General features: G+C 31.0%; 1 protein-coding gene across 1 annotated transcript in view; it reads left to right on the forward strand.

The window, feature by feature from the left end:
- Positions 1 to 3,977: 3,977 nt before the first annotated feature.
- ajm1 (apical junction component 1 homolog) overlaps positions 3,978 to 20,337 on the forward strand; it is a 28,143-nt gene continuing 11,783 nt past the window's right edge. Inside the window, exon 1 of the mRNA XM_073841401.1 lies at positions 3,978 to 4,123. The gene's annotated coding sequence lies outside the window, so the exon portion shown is untranslated. The remainder of the gene's footprint in view (positions 4,124 to 20,337) is intronic.

Genomic DNA, 20,337 nt, shown 5'->3' on the forward strand with positions numbered 1-20,337 from the left:
TTAACAGTCAAATTAATGACGCATATATATTTTTAATTTGTGCATATGATAAAATAATTTAATGCCATTAAATAATAGCCATTTTGTAGCTTTCCTCAGCAAATATTGCAGTGTTTATCAAATAAATAATACAAATTATTTATTTATTTAGTGTAATTTACACATTTGACACAGTAATGCAAATGTATATGCAGCTTTCCTCAGCAAATATTAAAGTGCATAATATTTTTGCATATTGCAATTTTAAAATTGAAATCAAATTGCATTTTGGCCTTCGTTTGACCTGAATTTAAATTGAATTTTTATCTAATTACGTAACACATTCGACAGTCAAATTAATGACGCATATCATTAATTTATGCCTTTGATAATAAAATAATGTCATTAAATATTTGCCATTTGGCAGCTTTCCTCAGCAAATATTGCAGTATATATAAAATAAATAATGCAAAGTATTTATTTATTTAGTGTTATTTACACAATAATGTAATTAAATTATATTCATATTGCAGCTTTCCTCAGCAAATATTAAAGTATATTAAAAATAACGATAAAAATAAGTGTATTTAGTGTAAATTACGCATTTGACACAATCATTTAGTCATTTATTGTATTTATTTTGCAGCTTTTTCTGCAAATATTAGTGTATAAAAATAAAATGGGTATTTATTTATTTATTCATTTTAGTATGTATAATTTACTCATTTGACACAATGTCATTTTAATATATTATATATTATATTTAATAATATTTTTGCATATTGCAATTTTAAAATTGACCTGCCAACCAATTTAAATTGAATTTTAATCTAATTAATTACGTAACACATTCAACAGTCAAATTAATGAAGCATATATTATTAATTTTTGCATATGATAAAATGATGTAATGCCATTAAATAATAGTCGTTTTGCAGCTTTCCTCAGCAAATATTGCAGTGTATATAAAATAAATAATAAAAATAATTTATTTATTTAGTGTGATTTAAACATTTCACATGACACAATCATTTAATTGTTTATTTTGCAGCCTTTTTTGCAAATATTAGTGTATAAAATAAAATAGGTATTTATGTATTTATTTAAGTACAATTTACTCATTTGACAATAATTTTATGTAATTTTATTATATTCATTTTGCATCTTTCCGCAGCAAATATTACAGTATATGTATATAAAATAAATACAATTTATATTTATTTATTCAATAATTTACATATTTGACAAAATAATGTAATGCCTCTGAATTAAATCTTAATTTTGCAGCTTTTGTTTATATATGTTTAATATACTGTAATATATCTGAAGTGAAGTGGCATTAAATTATTGTTTCAAATGTGTAAGTTATTCAATAGATAAAACATGTCTTTAGAAGTATAATATTGGTTTTATTTGCATATCATTATAAATTCCACTTTATTTCACAGTCGACAGTTGTTCAGAGGTTTAAGGGTCATTCACTTAAGACATAATATTCTTGTATTCTATCTGCAATATTTGTCTATTTGTATATATTAGCATGTATGATGCTTGGGCAGTTGAGAAGCACTGTGCTGAAGTTGCTCAGGGTGTGTCTGTGTGTGTGTGTGTGTGTGTGTGTGTGTGTGTGTGTGTGTGTGTGTGTGTGTGTGTGTGTGTGTGTGTGTGTGTGTGTGTTTGTGCTGACTGTGTCTGGGTTTCATATGTGGATGATCAGTCTCTTGTTGAAGCTCCTCTGTCAGTGTCCTGTGATCGGCCAGCAGGTGTTTGTGTGCTGTTCAGCACATTTCTTCCCTTCCTGGAGTCAAATCAATACAGAGAGCTGGAACTGAGACTTAGTCTGCTGCGGGATTGAATGTCCTCATGTGAGCTGACTGCTGCTACACCCGCTTCAGCAGCAAGGTCAAGGTTACAACTCTATATATCTATCCATCCATCTATCCCTCTATCCAACCATCCCTCTTATCCATCTATCTATCCATCTCTCTATCGTTCGTTCATCTGGTCATTCTTCATTGTCATTCTATCGCTCTTTCCTTACATTCATCCATCCATCTATCGTTCTACCTATCATTATATTTGCTCTGTCATTCTTACATTGTCATTCTATCCATCCATCCATCCATCGTTCTATCTATCTATCTATCTATCTATCTATCTATCTATCTATCTATCTATCTATTGTTAGTTCGTTTGTATCGTTCTATATCTATCATTCTTTCCTTCCTTCCATCCGTCCACCCATTGTTCTATCTATCGTTATATTTGTTCTTTTTCTTTCATTGTCATTCTATCGTTCTATCCATCCATCCATCCATCCATCTGTTTTTTTTCTTTCTTTTGTACTATCGTCTGTTAATCTGTTTATCAATCTATCATTCTTTTGTTCCTTCTATTCATCCATTCATTGTTCCATATATCCATCATTCTATTCTATCCATCTGAGGTATGTACGCTACATCGTTGTAATATTAAATAATAAGAGCTGCCAAAAGTGACAAAGTGATTGTGCCCAATATTTCTGTAGAAGCACATGATGTGAGGAGCTCCATTTGTGCGACACAAACAATTGCTGCCGCTGTAGATTGTTCAAAAATCACTCAGTTCATCTCAGTGTACAGTATACAGCAGCAGCTCATGAGGTTTTGGAAACGAGCCATAAAGAGGATTTATAATGAATAAAACGAAAGCGCTGATTTGTCTTGAAGCCATCAGTCACGGAGGCCTGAATGAACACATCATAATTACAGCGTTTCTCTCTAATGCATGAGGCTTGTTGTGTTTTAATCGCTTTTTACGGCAGGCGGCATGTTATCAACACAATGCTGGCTCATTTGCATTCTTGTACTTTTCACAGCAGTGTAAGGTCGTTTGTACTGAAATGACAAACTGTCTTCCATAATTACTGTAGGACAACGAGGATGGCGTGTTTATAAGCTGGTTTTGCAGCTGTGTGTTTGCTTACATGTGTTCTTCAGGTTATTTGTTGATCTTATTAACCCACATCGGTCAGCGTTCGACAGACTGATTGTCCCCATGGAGGTCCTTTAGTAGAATTTGTGAGGATCGATCTGCTCCCCATCAAACACTTTAACTGCCTGCAGAGACAAAGCTCAAATCCATCTAATTGTAATGAATTCAAGCAGCATTCAAATCAAACATTCTTGTGTATTTCTGAATAGTAGAGGATATCATGCATTTATAAAGCAGAAGTTGTCATAAGGGCTTTCATCAGTGTTTTGGTTTCAAAACAGGGATGCATTTTTTTTCTAAAGTATTTGAAACACATGAATTGCGTTGGGTTTCAATATTCTATACCTGCTTAAATTGGTCTGGAATATAATATTTATAATTAGGGATGCACCGAAATGAACATTCTGGGTCAAAACCAAAAATTCGCAATTATACTAATTATTAGTGTTATACAGGTAATACTACTACTAATAATAAATAATTATGAAATAATAATTATAATAAAATTATTATTATTATTGTTGTTGTTGTTTCTAAGAATAACATTAATAATAGTAATGGTTGCATTTTAGCATCTATCCATCCATCTATCTATCTATCTATCTATCTATCTATCTATCTATCTATCTATCTATCTATCTATCTATCTATCTATCTATCTATCTATCTATCTACACTGAAAAGATGAGTCTGTGTTTTGCCTTACAAAATATACTGTGCTAATTAGATGTTAAACCAAGTTTTTTTTAAAGAATCCCACGGTATTACTGCAGTTTATATCATCACTGTACCATGGCACCCCCACAGTACTCTTCTGTAAGAGCAGACACGGAAGATACAGTATTTTAGTGGTTTAATATACTTACATTATAGCCGGAGGCGTTTGCCCCGCCCCTTAAACGCGTACCGCGTTCGCTGCGCTCTTTCGAACGCGCACTCGCCGCGTCCGCCCCGCCCCTTTTGAACGCATATTAGACGCATTGGACGCCGGTGCTGAGGAGACGCGCGCGAATAGTAACGCCACAGATGCGCTCATCAGCTGAGGCGTGGGGACGACACGATTCGCCGATACTACAGCCGCTTTCACGTTAAAATGCGACTCTCAGCGCATTATAAAGCATAAGCGCTTTGTATGATGGATATTTATGCTATTGGCGGATGGATTAACACGGTAAGAGCATCGCGCGATCTGTGCGTGCAGTGCGCGTGACAGATGAGCGCAGCTTTTCTGACATTGACATTGAAAACACACGCATCGATATTTGACACTATTGAATTGCAAACGGTCAATGCGGGTGTGTGTAATAATCTATCGGTATGGAAATGATTTGATGATGTAGGGAATCAGAGTTGCGCATGATGGTGTAGGTAATGAATGCATTGCTCCTATACGTGAGGAATAACCCATGAAACCTCCAGCTTTATGCATCGCGGTTTTCTGCTCATTTAGCGATGGAAGTTCAAACAGCAGCTTGATTGCATTGGAAAAGCTGTTAAGTTGCACATGCAACTTACTTATTGCATGCAACAGACGTGTTTCCCCAGTGTGCATTTGTCATTTGTGCTGATGTCATTATTATTATGAAGGTTATGTAATGCAGTCGTGGATTTTTCGACGTCAGGAGATGCATGGCCAGGGCTGGGGATCCTACTAGTGAAAGTGAACTAACCTCTAATGATGCCTGATGAAATGGTCTACTTGTGTCACGTGATGTGGGATGCTCTGGGGCTATACGTCATCGTGCGATGGTGCCTGGAGACTGTAATGTGCATCGTGCTGCATGCTGGAGCTGCAGTGTGCACCAGAGGTTTGCATGATACAAACCCTTGTTTAAAGGAATCATTTGGCGTGCAATGAAACGTCTGTCATTATTAACTCATTTCAAACTGGTGTGATGTTAGTTTTTAGTGGAAAAGCAAAAAGATTTTTAAAGAACCTTCATGCATCTCTTCATGTAGTGACCATTGCAGTCAGGGTGCAAGTGATGTTTGGCCATCTCTTAAATGCTTATAACTTTATTTACCAGAACTTTTTTTAAAAATGGTATAGACATAAAATACTTAAATGCAGACTGAACATAATGTCCTCAGACATTTAATTGTATGTTATTTGCAATTAAATGAAAATGTAATATAGTTTAAGTTAATTTAAATGCAATTAGTTATCTTAAAGGATTACTGTACTTCACTTCCAGAATAAACATTTCCTGATAGTTTACTCACTCCCATGTCATCCAAGATATTCATGTCTTTCTTTCTTTAGTTGCAAAGTAATTAAGTTTTTTGGGGGAAACATTTCAGGATTTTTCTCCATATAGTGGACTTCAGTGGTGCTCAACGGATTGAAGGTAAATGGCAGTTTCAATGCTGCTTTAAAGGGCTCTACACGATCCCAGCTGAGGAATAAGGGTGTTATCTAGTGAAGCAATCTTTCATTTTCTTAAATATTTATACACTTTTTAACCACAAATGCTCATCTTTTCTAGCTCTTCAATGCGCATGCATACTCTGTGTATTTTTTGTAAAGGGTGTTTGATCTTCTTTGCACGTTTACTTTGCAAACACTGGATTGCAAACTGTATTGACCTGGAATGCACAGAGTACACAAGTGCATCACAAAGCTAGATAAGACAAGCATTTGAGATTAAAAAGTACACAAATTGCACAATTTCCTTCAGAAAATAACCAATTGTTTCGCAAGATAAGACCCTCATTTCTTGGCTGGGATCGTATAGAGCCTTTAAAACTGCATTTTTAACCTTCAGTCTGTTGAGCACCATTGAAGTCCACTATATGGATTCTGTGCGACTGAAGAAAAAAGACATGAACATCTTGCATGACATGGGGCTGAGTAAATTATCAGGAATTTTTTATTTTGGAAGTGGAGTAATTCTTTGAGTGCTGTTTTCTGACCTAGATGAGTAGGCACATCTTTAGTATTTCATTTCATAATTATCTCTATTGATTTTAAAGTGTATTGCTAAATGTACTTAAATTGTAATATCAAATATGATGTTGAAATTTAGTACATTTAAAATATATTAACTTCAATATTGAATAACACAGAAGTGCTTTACATGTGCTTTAATATGTTAGTCGACATTTCAAAGTGTGCTTCTTTATAGCTCGACAAAGAATTTAAACGATTTAAAATGCACTTTAAAATAAAACGTATACAGCTTTCTGACATTTAAAAGTGTATTTCAAGGAATAGTTCAGCAAAAAATGAAAGTTCTGTCATTAATGACTCACCCTCATGTCATTCTAAACCCGTAATACCTTTGTTCATCTTTGGAACACAAATTAAGATACTAAAAACAAAAAAAATCCAAGAGCTTTCTGACACTCCATAAACAGCAACGCAACTGACATGTTTAAGGCCCAGAAAGTCAGTAAGGACATGAGTAAAACAGTCCATGTGACATCAGTGGTTCAACTGTAATTTTACAAAGCTAAGAGAATACTATTTGTGTACAAAAAATAAATAAATAAAATAAAATCATGACTTTGTTCAACAGTTCTTCAACAATCCTCCAAGTCACCATCTTCCGCCATTATCGAGTGCCACAATGTACCTCGATAATGGTGAAGTGTGTGACTTTGAGGAGAAGAATAGTTGAATAAAGTTGTTATTTTTGTTTTCTTTGTATTTTTGTAGCTGAGTAAAATTACGGTTAAACCACTGATGTCACATGGACAATTTTAACAATATCCTGAGAACATTTCAATTACGTTGCTGACTATGCAGGGTCAGAAAGCTCTCGGATTTCATCAAAAATATCTTAATTTGTGTTCTGAAGATGAACAAAGACCTTATTTGGAACGACATGGGGGTGAATAATTAATAACAGAATTTTTATTTTTGGGTAAACTATCCCTTTAAGGTTTTAAGTGCACTTTACTTTACTAGTATGATATTATCCAAGAATATAGTTTATTTTAAGAAATACATTGGATTTGAAGTGCACATTCAGTGCAATAAAGCACACTTCTTTTTCACAAGGATGGTCTGCACTGAAACATTTTCTGTACATCTTTCTGTAAATCTCATGGTTTGCAACAGAAAGGGATAGTTCACCCAAAAATAAAAATACAGTCATGAATTACTCACTCTCATGATGTTCTAAACCTGTAAGACCTTTGTTCATCTTTGGAATGCAATTTAAGATATTTTTGATGAAATCTGAGAGCTTTCTGACCCTGCTTATACAGCAATGCAACTGATACATTCAAGGCCCAAAAAGGTAGTAAGGACGTTTATATATAAAAAAAAAAATAATAATGGTGTAACATGGAGGAGAAAAATGGTTGAATCAGGTTATTTTTGTTTGTTTTGTGCACGAAAAGTATTCTAGCTTCGTAAAATTGTGGTTGAACCCCTAATGTCACATGTCCTTACAACATTTCAGTTGTGTTGCAGGCTGTGGAGGGTCAGAAAGCGCTCGGATTTCATCAAAAGTATCTTAATTTGTGTTCCGAAGATGAACAAACCCACAAGACTTGTTCATCTATCAAAACACAAATTATGATATTTTTGGATAAAATCTGAGAGCTTTCTGACCCCCATAGACAGCAATACAACTGATACATTCAAGGCACAAAAAGGTAGTAAGGACATCATTAAAATAGTCCATCAGTTGTAAGTTTACAAAGCTACGAGAACACTTTTTGTGAGCAAAAAAATAAAAAAACACTTTACAACTAATAACGTGACATGGAGGAGAAAAATTGTTGAATCAAGTCATTATTTTTGTTTTCTTTGTGCACAAAAAGTATTCTTGTAGCTTCGTAAAACTGCGGTTGAACCACTGATGTCACATGGACTGTTTTACTGATGTCCATACAACATTTCCGGACCTGGGAACATTTCAGTTGTGTTGCTGTCTATGGAGGGTCAGAAAGCTCTTGGATTTATCTTGAAGTATCTTAATTGTGTTTCAAAGTTGTTTTTGATGAAATATGAGAGCTTTCCGACCCTCATAGACAGCAATGCAACTGATACATTCAAGGCCTAAAAGTTAGTAAGGACATTGTTAAAATAGTCTGTGACATCAGTGGTTCAACCGTAATTTTACGAAGCTACAAGAATGCTTTCTGTGTGCAAAGAAATAAAAAATAACGGCTTTATTTAACAATTCTTATTCTTATCTCTGCCGCCATTCACAAGAGTACTACGTCACATACTTGTTTTCTTTGCACACAAAAAGTATTTTCCTAGCTTCATATCATTACAGTTGAACCACTGATGGCACATTGATTATTTTATCAATGTCCTTACTACCTTTCTGGGTCTTGAGCGTGCCAGTTGCATTGCTGTCTAAGCAGGATCAGAGAGCTCTCAGATTTCCTCAGAAATATCTTAATTTGTATTCTGAAGATAAATGAAACTCATGTTGGTTTAAAACAAGATTAGTGTGAGTAATTAATTACAGAAATCTCATCTCTTTAAATTAACCAGTCTAACCTTAAAATGTTTATCTAAACACTATGATATAATCATCTTTGGTGTTATGAAGTCAAATGAAAACTTCACTGAAATTCACTGATAATCTGAAGTTGTTGATAATCTAATGTTACTGACACCAACTGACATTGGGAAGATTATCAGGGAATAATGACTGAAATGTCATTTTGTTTCTCATACAAAGCTTCGGAAGACTTAAAAGTATATAGTCCATATGACTTGTGCACTATATTCTAAGATTGTCTTGCTTGACAGTAGGGATGCACCGAATGTTTGGCAACCGAAATTATAAGTGAAAAGGCCGAATAAAATTTACCGAACAATGACGTGACGCACCAAATGTGAGGCACACACTAATGCAGCAAACCTGTCAGCAGTGTGGAAGTATTTAAAACTGTCTGAGAAAGATGCAAAAATCATTCCAAGCACCACTGTTTAGCACGACTCTGCACGAGCTCCTTATCCAGGGTTCAAAGTCCAAAGCGTGAGGAAATCTGCACTGAAACAGTGTGATGAGAATCATTCATAAATCTGCTGCTGTCGGCAAAAAGTAGTACCGAGGTCTTCTTGTGGGTTTCCGCCAAAATAAGGGTCAACATTCATAAATGTTAGTATTGCAGTTTTAGTATTGCATTTACTGTTGTTCTGTAAAATAACATAACACAGCTCTATTAATACATTTATTATAACATTCTCTTTTGCTCAGCAAGGCTGCATTTATTTGTACATTAAAAACATGAAATTCAAAAACCTGATTCAAGAAGGGGGTCTTAAAACTGGCCAAAGAATATTATTTTACTAACTTATTAATTTTAAGTTAAATTGTGCTTTGTTGCTAGGCTATAATGTCTAGAATGTTAAAAATGTTCTTTTTAAATAGTTGTTTGAAATTGATTTTTTTCTTTGAAAAGCAAGACAAAACTGTAGAAAGCATTGGCTATTTAATTTATGCATTGAAAATATCCCGTTTTCAAGCATGAATTTAATTTGAAAATATCCAGTTTTCAACTGCATTTTTAATGAGATGCCGTTTTTTGTGTGAAAAAAAAAAAAACTACTGTACATTTGAAAGCATTTTGTGGTTTAAGAAAACAGGTTCAGGCTTGAAAACTGGATATTTTCACATCAATTTTTGTGTAGCAACACAATAGAAACAACGAAGATGCATTTTTAAAGCATTATCATGACAATATGCTCGTGTTTCTTTTGAATTCAGAGCGAATTGTGTCATTTTTAGTAAGATGCACAAGTGTAGAACCTCTTAAAAATCAGAAATCATGTCCAGGCTTGCAAACTGGATATTTTCTCATGAATTATTGTGTGGCAGCAGAATAAAAACCCAACACTTTTCCTTTTTTTTTTTTTTTTTTTTGAGCGAAATATGCCATTTTAAGATGTACAAGATTACATCTGAAACCTCTTGTGAATCAGAAATCAGATTTAGGCTCACAAACAATATTTTTTCCACATGATTTATTGTGGGTAACACAATAAAACACTTTTTAAAACCATTGCCATGCAAATTTCGTATTTCATATTTTAATTTTGGTGCATCCCTACTTGACAGTTGTAAATCTGCTAAAAAAAAGCTAAATCTCCTTATTATAAGCGTGCAGAATTGGACAGAATATTCATTTGGTTGAGGTTTTTCTTTGTGGTATCTTAGAGTGTTGCACTGATAATAGTAACTGTTCACAGGAAACACTGTTGTCTTTGCTCTCACTGGAACCTCATTAAGCTCAGTCAGAATTGCATTACATATATCACTCTTTTTGTCTCTCTCCTTCATGCATGTGCACGTGTCGTCTCTTATACACTACATGCACGCTCAACTGACTCATATGTGTCTATTTTTATTCTGAATCCCAAAGCATCCACTACATTATTTGTGCAGCTAGTAAGCTGTAAGAAAAGAAAGAAAGGACAGAGTTTCAAGAGGTCAGATCGGCAGAAATCATGTTCTGTGCTGCTTTGAAAAGCTCTGTGTAATTATGAAAACCAGCCTCAAGAAATATTGTTAATCCTCTGCTGCAGTGTTATTTTAGTATTATTTATATGCCTTTATAGTATTTATTAGGAATTTGAAGGAGCTTTTATTTTATTATTTTTGTTTTTTGTATTGTTATGTCTTATATTTTAGTATTTTTGTTACATGCTTTTTTTTATTGGTTTGTGCATGTATAGGATTTAGAATGTATTCTATTTCAACTTTGTTTCAATTACCAAAAAATATTTCTTTAATAGTTTTCAGTCAAAAACAGATTTTTTTTAAATTAACAAAATATTTTTTGGCTCACAATTTGAAGGAACATTTATTATTTTTGTTTTTTATATTATTATATTTTGGTTTTTTTGTATTATTATGTCTTATATTTTAGTATTTTTGTTAGATTATTTTGTTATTTGTATTAGTTTGTGTGTTTTATTTCAACTTTGTTTCAATTGACGAAAATTATTTCTTTAAAAGTTTTCAGTCAAAAACAGCATTTTCTTTTTTTTTTTTTTTGTTTAATAACAAAAAATATTTTCGGCTCACAATTTGAAGGAGCTTTTATTTCATTATTTTTGTTTTTTATATTATATTTAGTTTTTTGTATTATTATGTTTAATATTTTAGTATTTTTGTTACATGCTTTTGTTATATGTATTTGTGTGTGTGTATAAGATTTAGATTATTTTATTTCAACTTTGTTTCAATTAACAAAAATTATTTCTTTAATATTTTTCAGTCAAAAACAGCATTTTTTTAATAACAAAATATTTTTGGCTCACAATTTCAAGGAGCTTTTATTTTATTATTATTATATATTATAATATTTTGGGTTTTTTTTATTATTATGTCTTATATATTAGTATTTTTGTTACATGCGTTTGTTATTTTTATTGGTTTGTGTGTGTGTGTGTGTATAAGATTTATATTGTATTTTATTTCAACTTTGTTTCAATGAATGAAAATTATTTCTTTAATTGTTTTCAGTTAAAAAAAATAACAAAAAATACTTTGGGCTCACAATTTAAAGGGGCTTTTATTAAACTTTTTTTGTATTATTATGTCTTATATTTTAGTATTTTTGTTATTTTATTGTTATTGTATGTTATTTGTATTAGTTTGTGTGTGTGTGTGCATGTGTTTAAGACTTATATTGTTTTTTATTTCAACTTTATTTCAATTAATGAAAATTATTTCTTTAATAGTTTTTTAAATAAAAATATTTTTTGGCTCACAATTCTTCTTAAAATTGCGAGTTTATATCTGAAAGCATGCAATTTAGAGTTTATATCTCGCAATTCAGAGAAAAAAGTCTGAATTGTAAGACATAAACACATTTGTGTGTGGGAAAAAAAATGTAGATAAAAGGCTGCAGTTACTTTTTTTTATTTATTCATTATTATTTTTCCCCATGGCAGAAACAAGTCTCCATAAAAAAGCAAAGTGTCTTAGATGTTTCATTTCAGTGTTTTGTTTCATTTGACAATTAATTTAATAAACCATATTAGTCTTGTTTTTCTGTGAAATACAGTCAAATACTTTTTTTGGTAATATGTTTGTAAATTATGTGAATAAATTATTTTGTTTAGTTCTGTTAGTTTGATGTTGATTAGTGTAACTGCATGTGCATGAATATATTAACTTTGATTGCATCTCTCTAATACATATCCTTATTTTTGTACCAGATAAATAGTGCTGTTTCTATTTGAATCATATCATATGATAATTATGTGGTTTAAAAGATAATGCCGTCTTCTATAACTCCAGTGTAGTTAACTACTTTTCCTTTAGCTAATTACTTTAGGCTATATCTTGCCAAGTGCATTTATAAATATGATGCAACTTTTTAGTGGAAAATAAATGAAGCCATAATAATTGTATGATATGATTCTGTACTTAGTGCGTGATCAGGTCACATGAAGGTCCCTGAACTTCTCTTGGCCTGAAGTCCTGATGTTGTGTTATTTTTAGCTTGTTTTCTAAATGCCGTGGCATACTGCGATGTGAAGAGCTTTGCTATCTCCGCTCTGGCGATTGCATCTTTCTGTTTGCTCATATGGGTCAAGGAGCTTCAACAAAGCCTGATTCACTCGAAAGCGCTTAATTGAAGGGGTATTTCTCATGCACCGGCATGCTTTCCCTGAGGTTATGAGCGCTTTGTGGTCAGATGATGCCTGCATTTCCTGCTTTTATGTAGAATGATTTTACTACTATGTTTTATATCATTCTACAGATAGATATTTTTATTTTTGATTTTGATTTTGTAATGAAATATCTCATTTATGAGAGATGCACAGGACTTTTTGTAGATCAGAAATCAGGCTTGCAAACTGGATATTTTCACAAGTTGAAAGGTGAATTTCTTAATCATTATCATGGCTATTTTTTCTTTTGATTTTGAGGTGAAATATGCCATTTTTGGAACTACAGTTCTTTTGAAAGCAGAACCTCTTGTGGATTGGAAATCAGGTCCAGGCTTGAAAACATGAAATACTGGGTGGCAACACAACAAAGGTGCAGTTTTAAATCATTATAGTGACAATTTATTGCTTTTTCTTTTGATTTTGAGGTGAAATACGCCATTTTAGTGAGATGCACACGAGCAGAACCTCTTGTGGATCAGATTTAGACTTGCAAGTGGGATATTTTCATTGGCAACACAATAATAGTTTTGTGCATCCCTCAAAAAATGGCATAAAAATGCCAGTGATAATAGTTTAAAATTTGACTGTTTTTTTGTATTGCCACACAATAATTATTGTGCATCTTAAAAATTGTGTTGTGCACAATAATTTGTGATCAACAAGAAATTATTTTACATATTTTACATTAAAATCAAAAGGAAAATTTGAAATTTTCATGGTAATGATTAAAAAGTGTTTTTCATGTGAAAATGTATTGTTTGTGAACCTGAATCTGATTTCTGATTCACAAGATGTTCTGCTTTCAAATGTAGTCTTGTGCCTCTCAGTAAAAATGGCATATTTTGCCCTAAAAAAGTAACAACGATGGTTGAAAAAAAATGCACATTTGTTGGGTTTTTATGCACAATAAACCATGAGGAAAATATGCAGTTTGCAACCCTGGACCTGATTTCTGATCTATAAGATGTTCTGCTCTTGTTCATTTTACTAAAATGGCACATTTTGCACTGAAATCAAAAGAAAAAAGAAGGAATTGTCATGATAATGCTTTAAAAATATTTCAAATTTAAATTATTGTGCACAGGAAAGATGCATTCAATTGTTGTCATGCCTATTTTTTCTTTTGATTTTGGGGCAAAATATGCCATTTTTAAGATGCACAAGAATTATTCTGTGCTAAGACAAAAAACAACAACAGTCTATTTTTGAAACCATCTTCTTTGGCAATTTTTTTATGCCACTTTTTTTGTGAGATGCAGAAAACTATATATATTTTCACATTAATTATTGTGTTGCAACACAAAAACACAATGAAGGTGCATTTTAAAAGCATTATCAAGAGAAATCAGCTCTTGCAAACTGGATATTTTCTAATAAATGATTATACGAAAACAATAAAAACCCAACAAATGCACATTTATTAGTCTTTTTTCTTTATTTATTTTAGCAAAATATGCACAAGACTACATTTGAAAGCAAAAGCTGTTGACAATCAGAAATCAGATTCAGATTCACAAACAACATCTTTTCACATAAATAATTTGGGTAATCAAAGTTTTTTATTATTATTTTTCCTTTTGATTTTAGTGTGAAATATGAAGATGCATGGGACTAAAATTAAAAGCAGAACAGCTTTATGATCAGAAATCAGGTTCAGGTTGGCAAAATAGACAGTTTTTAAGATGCACAACAATTATGTGCCAATACAAAAAAAGAAAAAAAATTGATTTTTAAATCACTGTCATTGGCAATTTTGTATGGTTTGTGTGTGTGTGTGTGTGTGTGTGTGAGATGCACAAAAATACTGTACATCTGAAAGCAACACAAAAACACAATTAGGGTGCATTTTAAAAGCATTACCATAACAATTTCTTCTTTTTACTTTAGATTTTTAAAACCATTACCATTAAAATTTATTTTTAGTGTGAAATATGTAATTTTTAGTGAGAGGCATGAGACTTAATTTAAAATCAGAACCTCTTGTTGATCATAAATCAGGTTCAGGTTGGCAAACTGGATATTTTAACAAATTATTGTGTATAACAAAGATGCATTATATTGTTGTCGTGGCTATTTTTTCTTTTGATTTTGGGGCAAAATATGCCATTTTTAAGATGCACAATAATTATTATGTGCCAAAAAAAAAAAAAGGTTCATTTTTAAATATTTTTCATTTAAATAATTTTATTTTTAGTGTGAAATATGTAATTTTTAGTGAGAGGCATGAGACTTAAATTTAAAATCAGAACCTCTTGTTGATCATAAATCAGATTCAGGTTGGCAAACTGGATATTTTCACAAATTATTGTGCACAGCAAAGATGCATTAAACCATATTCATGGCAATTTTTCTTTAGATTTTGCTGCAAAATATGCCATTTTAGTGAGATACTCGAGACTACTGTACCTTCTAAAGCAGTAGCTCTTGTGGATCAGAGATCAGGTTGAGGTTTTCACATGAATTATTATGTGGACCGTGTAGATTATGGCATTGGTGACCCGCCTGTAGCCCGTGTTTGCTTTGGCCTGATTCCGATTTTATGAGACAAACTCCTGTCATGTTCACGAGTGAAAGTGGATTACAGAGATTACAGATTGACTGACAGCACAGACGCTGCGCAAAGACAAGGTCAGAAACTGGGAAGCTCGTTGGCTGGGAATATGATGGGATATTCGGGAACAGCCGAGAGGAACGGGATAGAAGAAAGAGATGATGTTGTCTGCTGATGTCAGTGTCTTTCTGAATATCACTTCTTCATGAATGTTAGTTAGAGTTAAGGGATATTTTTGTTTAAATCCCCCTTTTAGAATACCAAAATAAGAGGGATCATACAAAATGCATGTTACTGCTTATTTAGCACTGACCTGAATATGATATTTCTCATTAAAAGATGTTTACATATAGTCCACAAGAGAAAATAACAGTTTATAAAATTTATAAAAATGACCCTGTTCAAAAGTTTACATCTGCTCGATTCTTAATACTGTGTTGTTGCCTGAATGTTTTTTTTTATTATTATTTAGTGATAGTTGTTCATGAGTCTCTTGCTTGTCCTGAACAGTTAAACTGGTCCAACAATGTTTTGGTTTTCCAGCATTTTTTTTTTTTTTTTTGTATTTGAACCCTTTCCAACAATCACTGTATGATTTTGAGATGCATCTTTTCACACTGAGGACAACTGAGGGACTCATATGCAACTATTACAGAAGGTTTAAACACTAACTGATGCTACTAAGGGAAACACAATTTCTAATAATTTTATTAGAATCATTTTCTATGCTTTTGTTATTTTTATTAGTTGTTTTTTAATGTCTGTTTAGCCTTACTTTATTTTTATTTCAGTTTCAGTAATTTTAGTACTTCACCTTACACCTAATTTTGTTCAGCTGCCAATGCAACAATAACATTTTTTTTAATCTTTTCATCTAATTGTATTTCTGCTTTATTTCAATCAACAACACCATTGTTAATAGTTTTTATCTTTTTTGTTAGTTTTTTCGCAAATTTTTACATGCAGAATTTTTTTTATAATTAAATTTCAATTTTGTAATTACATAATTTATATTGTTACAAAATAAAATATTAATTGTAAATAAAAAAATATAAATAATTATTGCATTTAATTTCAAATATTTTATAAATAATTATTGTATCCATTTTTAGGCGTTTTCATCTAATATTTAATTTCGTTTCTTTATTTTATTCGTTTCTTTTGTTATTTTTATTAGTTGTTTTTAATGTAATTTTAGTACTTCACCTTTTTACAATCTAATTTTGTTAATTTGTCAATGCAACAATTCCAATTTTTAATCTTTTCAATCTTTTTTTTTTTTTTTTTTACAATTTTTTACATGCAGAAGTCTTTTTATAATTAAATTTAAAATTTTATAATTACACAATTTATATTGTTAAAAATAAAAAAATAAAAATATTAATTGTAAATAAATGATTAATAAATAATGACTGTATTTCAGATTCATCAAATTTCTAAGCTTGTAATCAAATGTAAATTTGTAAACAGTTTTTTCCAATTAATATTTCACAACTTGTTTTAATTTCAGTGAGTTGCAAGACAACATTTATGTATGTATTTATTTATTTATTCATTCATTCCATTTTTTAGGTGTACATTTTTCATCTAATATTTAATTTTGTTTCTTTATTTTAGTCACTTTGCTACATTTTGTTTCTGTGCTTTTATTTTTATTAGTTGTTTTTTTTTTATGTATATTTAGCCTTAATGTATTTTTATTTCAGATTCAGTAATTTTAGTACTTTAGTAATTAAAAAAATCTAATATTTATTTCTGCTTTATTTCAAATAACTTTTTTTCTTTTGTTTACACATTTTTCCATGCAGGATTTGTTTTAATAATTACACTTCAATTTTATAATTACATAATTTATATTATTAAAAATAAAAATTGTTTTTAAAATATTCATTGTAAATAAATAATTCATAAATAATTATTGTATTTTAGATTCAATGCAAATTTGTGTTATTGATCATGTGAACTTTTTCATGCAAATGCAAATTTTTACAATATATAAAAAAAGTTATTTTAAATTCTAATATTATTTCACAATTTTACTGTATTTTTGATCAAATAAATGCAACCTTGAGGAGCATAAGAATAAACATCTGGTTCAACATAATATGACTCAGTTGTGTTGCAAGTAAAAATACTGTTTTCTCTGTTAGATTACCAATAGTTCATCAGGTAATTAATGGTTACATGGAGAGGTTGGGTGTTCCCAGATCAGCCTCAACAGATGGTCATACTGGAGGGAGCAAGTCAGGAGACATTGGTTTTAATGGAGTCTGTCATCAATGATTTTTCACAGATCATGACTTTGATCAGCCCATTTGTGCATTATAGCCTTGCTATAGTACAGCCCATAATCGTTTTCTTTTCCCACACTGGCACTGATGCTTTTCTGCAGCATTCGTTGAGCCGCTCAGGCCGCAGGATTGGGAGTTTTTTGTTTCCATGCCTTTCACAAGCCTCCCATTGTCCCCCGTATCAAATGGGCTCATTATGCAAAATTAGCAGCGGGCCTTCGGCGAGGAATGGACCGTATTGGCAGGCCTCACATTGGCATGGAAAGGTTCTATTCAAGTCTGCAGTGTTTAATGGCTTGCATGATGAGACCAGACTGCCATTGATAAGACTGAAGGGCTCTGATAAGAAGGGTCTGAGGAATTCACATCAAGAAATAATCACGGAGTGTGTTAAAAGGCTGGAGATGTCTGATCAAGAAACCTTGACTTTCATTTGCGTCTTTATATTTTTTAAAGTGTGTGTGAGCACATGAAATATCATTGTTTCTGATGCAAAATTATTCTGAAGCTGTCCCACCTTGGACTGCTTTGTGATTTTACGTCTACCAGTGATATTTTAGTATTATTTGTTCTTTAATTGTTTTTATTATATTTTTTTATTTTATTTTCAGCTTAATTTTTCTTTTCGTTTTAATTTATTCTTATTTCAGTTTTAGTCATTTTAGTAGTAAACGTAAACATATATATTTTTTTTTTCATTGCAAAGACAGATCCCCCCCCCCCCCCTTTTTTTTTACTTTTACGTTTTTCGTCTAATATTTAATTTAGTTAATTGTTTTAGTTATTTGGTTACAATCATTATGTGAAACTTATTTTATTTACTTATTTGCCAAGAACTAAAAAAAAAAACTTTACATGTTTTGTCTAATATTTAATTATTTGTTAACTATTTTTGTCATTTCATTAGTCATTTTCTGTGCTTTTGTTATTTGTATTAATTGTTTGTAATGTCTGTTTAGTCTTAATTTATTTTTTATTTTAATTCTAGTCATTTTAGTACTTCACCTTAAACCTAATTTTGTTCATTGGCCAATGCAACAATTTTTATTTTTAATCTTTTTATCTAATATTTATTTTTGCTTTATTTTAGTCAACAACAGCACTTAATAGTTTTATATATTTATTTTTTTATTTTAGTAGTCAACTTAAACTTTTTTTTTGATATTTGCCCAAAAAACATTAAATTTTTTTAGTTTGTTTTTCATCTAATATTTAACTATTAGTTAAATATTTTAGTCATTTTATGTGCTTTTATTTTTGTTATTTTTATTAATTGTTTTTAATGTCTAATGTCTCTTTAATGTTTGATGTTATTTGCCAAGACAACTATTTTTTAATTTACATTTTCTGTCTATTTAAACTAATTAACTAATAATTAAATATTAGACCAAAAACATAAACTTCAGAAAAAAGATGTTATGTTTATTAGTTGTTTTTAAGTGTCTATTTAGCAAAAATTTATTTTATTTTAGTAATTTTGATACTTCACCTTAAACTTACTTTATTTGACTTATTTGCCTTGAACTTAAAAAAAATTAAGTTTATGTTTTTTGTCTAATATTTAATTATTTTTATATTATTTTATAATTGTTTATAATTGCTCATATTTATATAAGCTGTTGTTACGTACTTGAGTGCACTTCATATTTTTAATACATGAAGTTGTCTTCAGTCATTAAAATGAACATTTTGGGTTTCATTTTAGAAGCGCAGAGTATTTGTTCTGGTTGTCACTATTTTATAGCCGGATAAACTCAGATTTCCCTGCATTTCATGGATGCTTAATGGACAGATCTTTCTGACAGTAAAGAGAAAAGCACCTATAGAGGAAACATGTGGTAGTAAAGAGGCTCGCATGTTCAATAATTCACATCCATCTGTAGCTCTGCGCTGGGTTAAAAGGGTCAGCTGACATCAGCAGCAGTGAGATGAGAGGAGAGACAGCCCACTACAGGCACGTTCACACACTGTACAGATGACAAGGTCAAAGGCCACGGATAAGCTTTACAAAGTCTTGACTCCTCTGAGTGCTCTTTTTGCTGGAGTTAGCTATTTTCAGTACGCTGCTGAACAAATGCTCCTGTTTAAATTCACAGCACATTATGCACACTCAGTGGCCATTTATGCTTAAAACAAGAAAAATATCTGACAATGGGGTCAAACTTTGTACATATGATATAACATTTTTCGAAAAATATTTTCCATGTCTTAATATTGTGTCATTTTGCATCTCTGGTAAATGTACCAGTAAAAAGTTTTTGTACAATAAGATTTTTTTATGTTTTTTTTAAAGAAATCTTTTCTGCTCACCAAGCCTGCATTTATTTAATCCAAAGTACAGCAAAAGCTGTAATATTGTGAAATATTTTTACTATATAAAATGTCTGCTTTCTAGTTGAATATATTTTAAAAAATGTAATTTATTCCTTTGATCAAAGCTGAATTTTCAGCATCATTACTTCAGTCTTCAGTGTCACATGATTCTTCAGAAATCATTCTAATATTCTGATTTGCTGTTGAAAATGGTTGAGTTAATTTTTTTTTATTTTAATTTTAAAATTAATTTTTTTAGAAATGAATACTTTTATTTAGCAAGGATGCTTTAAATTGATCAAAAGTGATGATAAAGACATTTTCAATGTTACAAAAGATTTATAAATGCTGTTCTTCTGAACTTTCTATTCATCAATGAAACCTGAAAAAATTCTACTCAGCTGTTTTCAACATAATAATATGATAATAAATGCTTTTTTTTTAGCAGCAAATTAGAGTTCTGAAATATTGGATGTGACTGGAATAATGATTTTAAATCACAGGAATAAATTACATTTTAAAATATATTCAAATAGAAAACAGTTATTTTAAATATTAAAAATATGTTAAAGTTCTACTGTTTTGCCATTCTTTAGATCAAATAAATGCTTGGTGAGAAGAGATTTCTTTAA

The sequence above is a fragment of the Garra rufa genome, chromosome 5 (genome assembly GCF_049309525.1).
Source record: "Garra rufa chromosome 5, GarRuf1.0, whole genome shotgun sequence".
Lineage (NCBI taxonomy): Eukaryota > Metazoa > Chordata > Actinopteri > Cypriniformes > Cyprinidae > Garra > Garra rufa.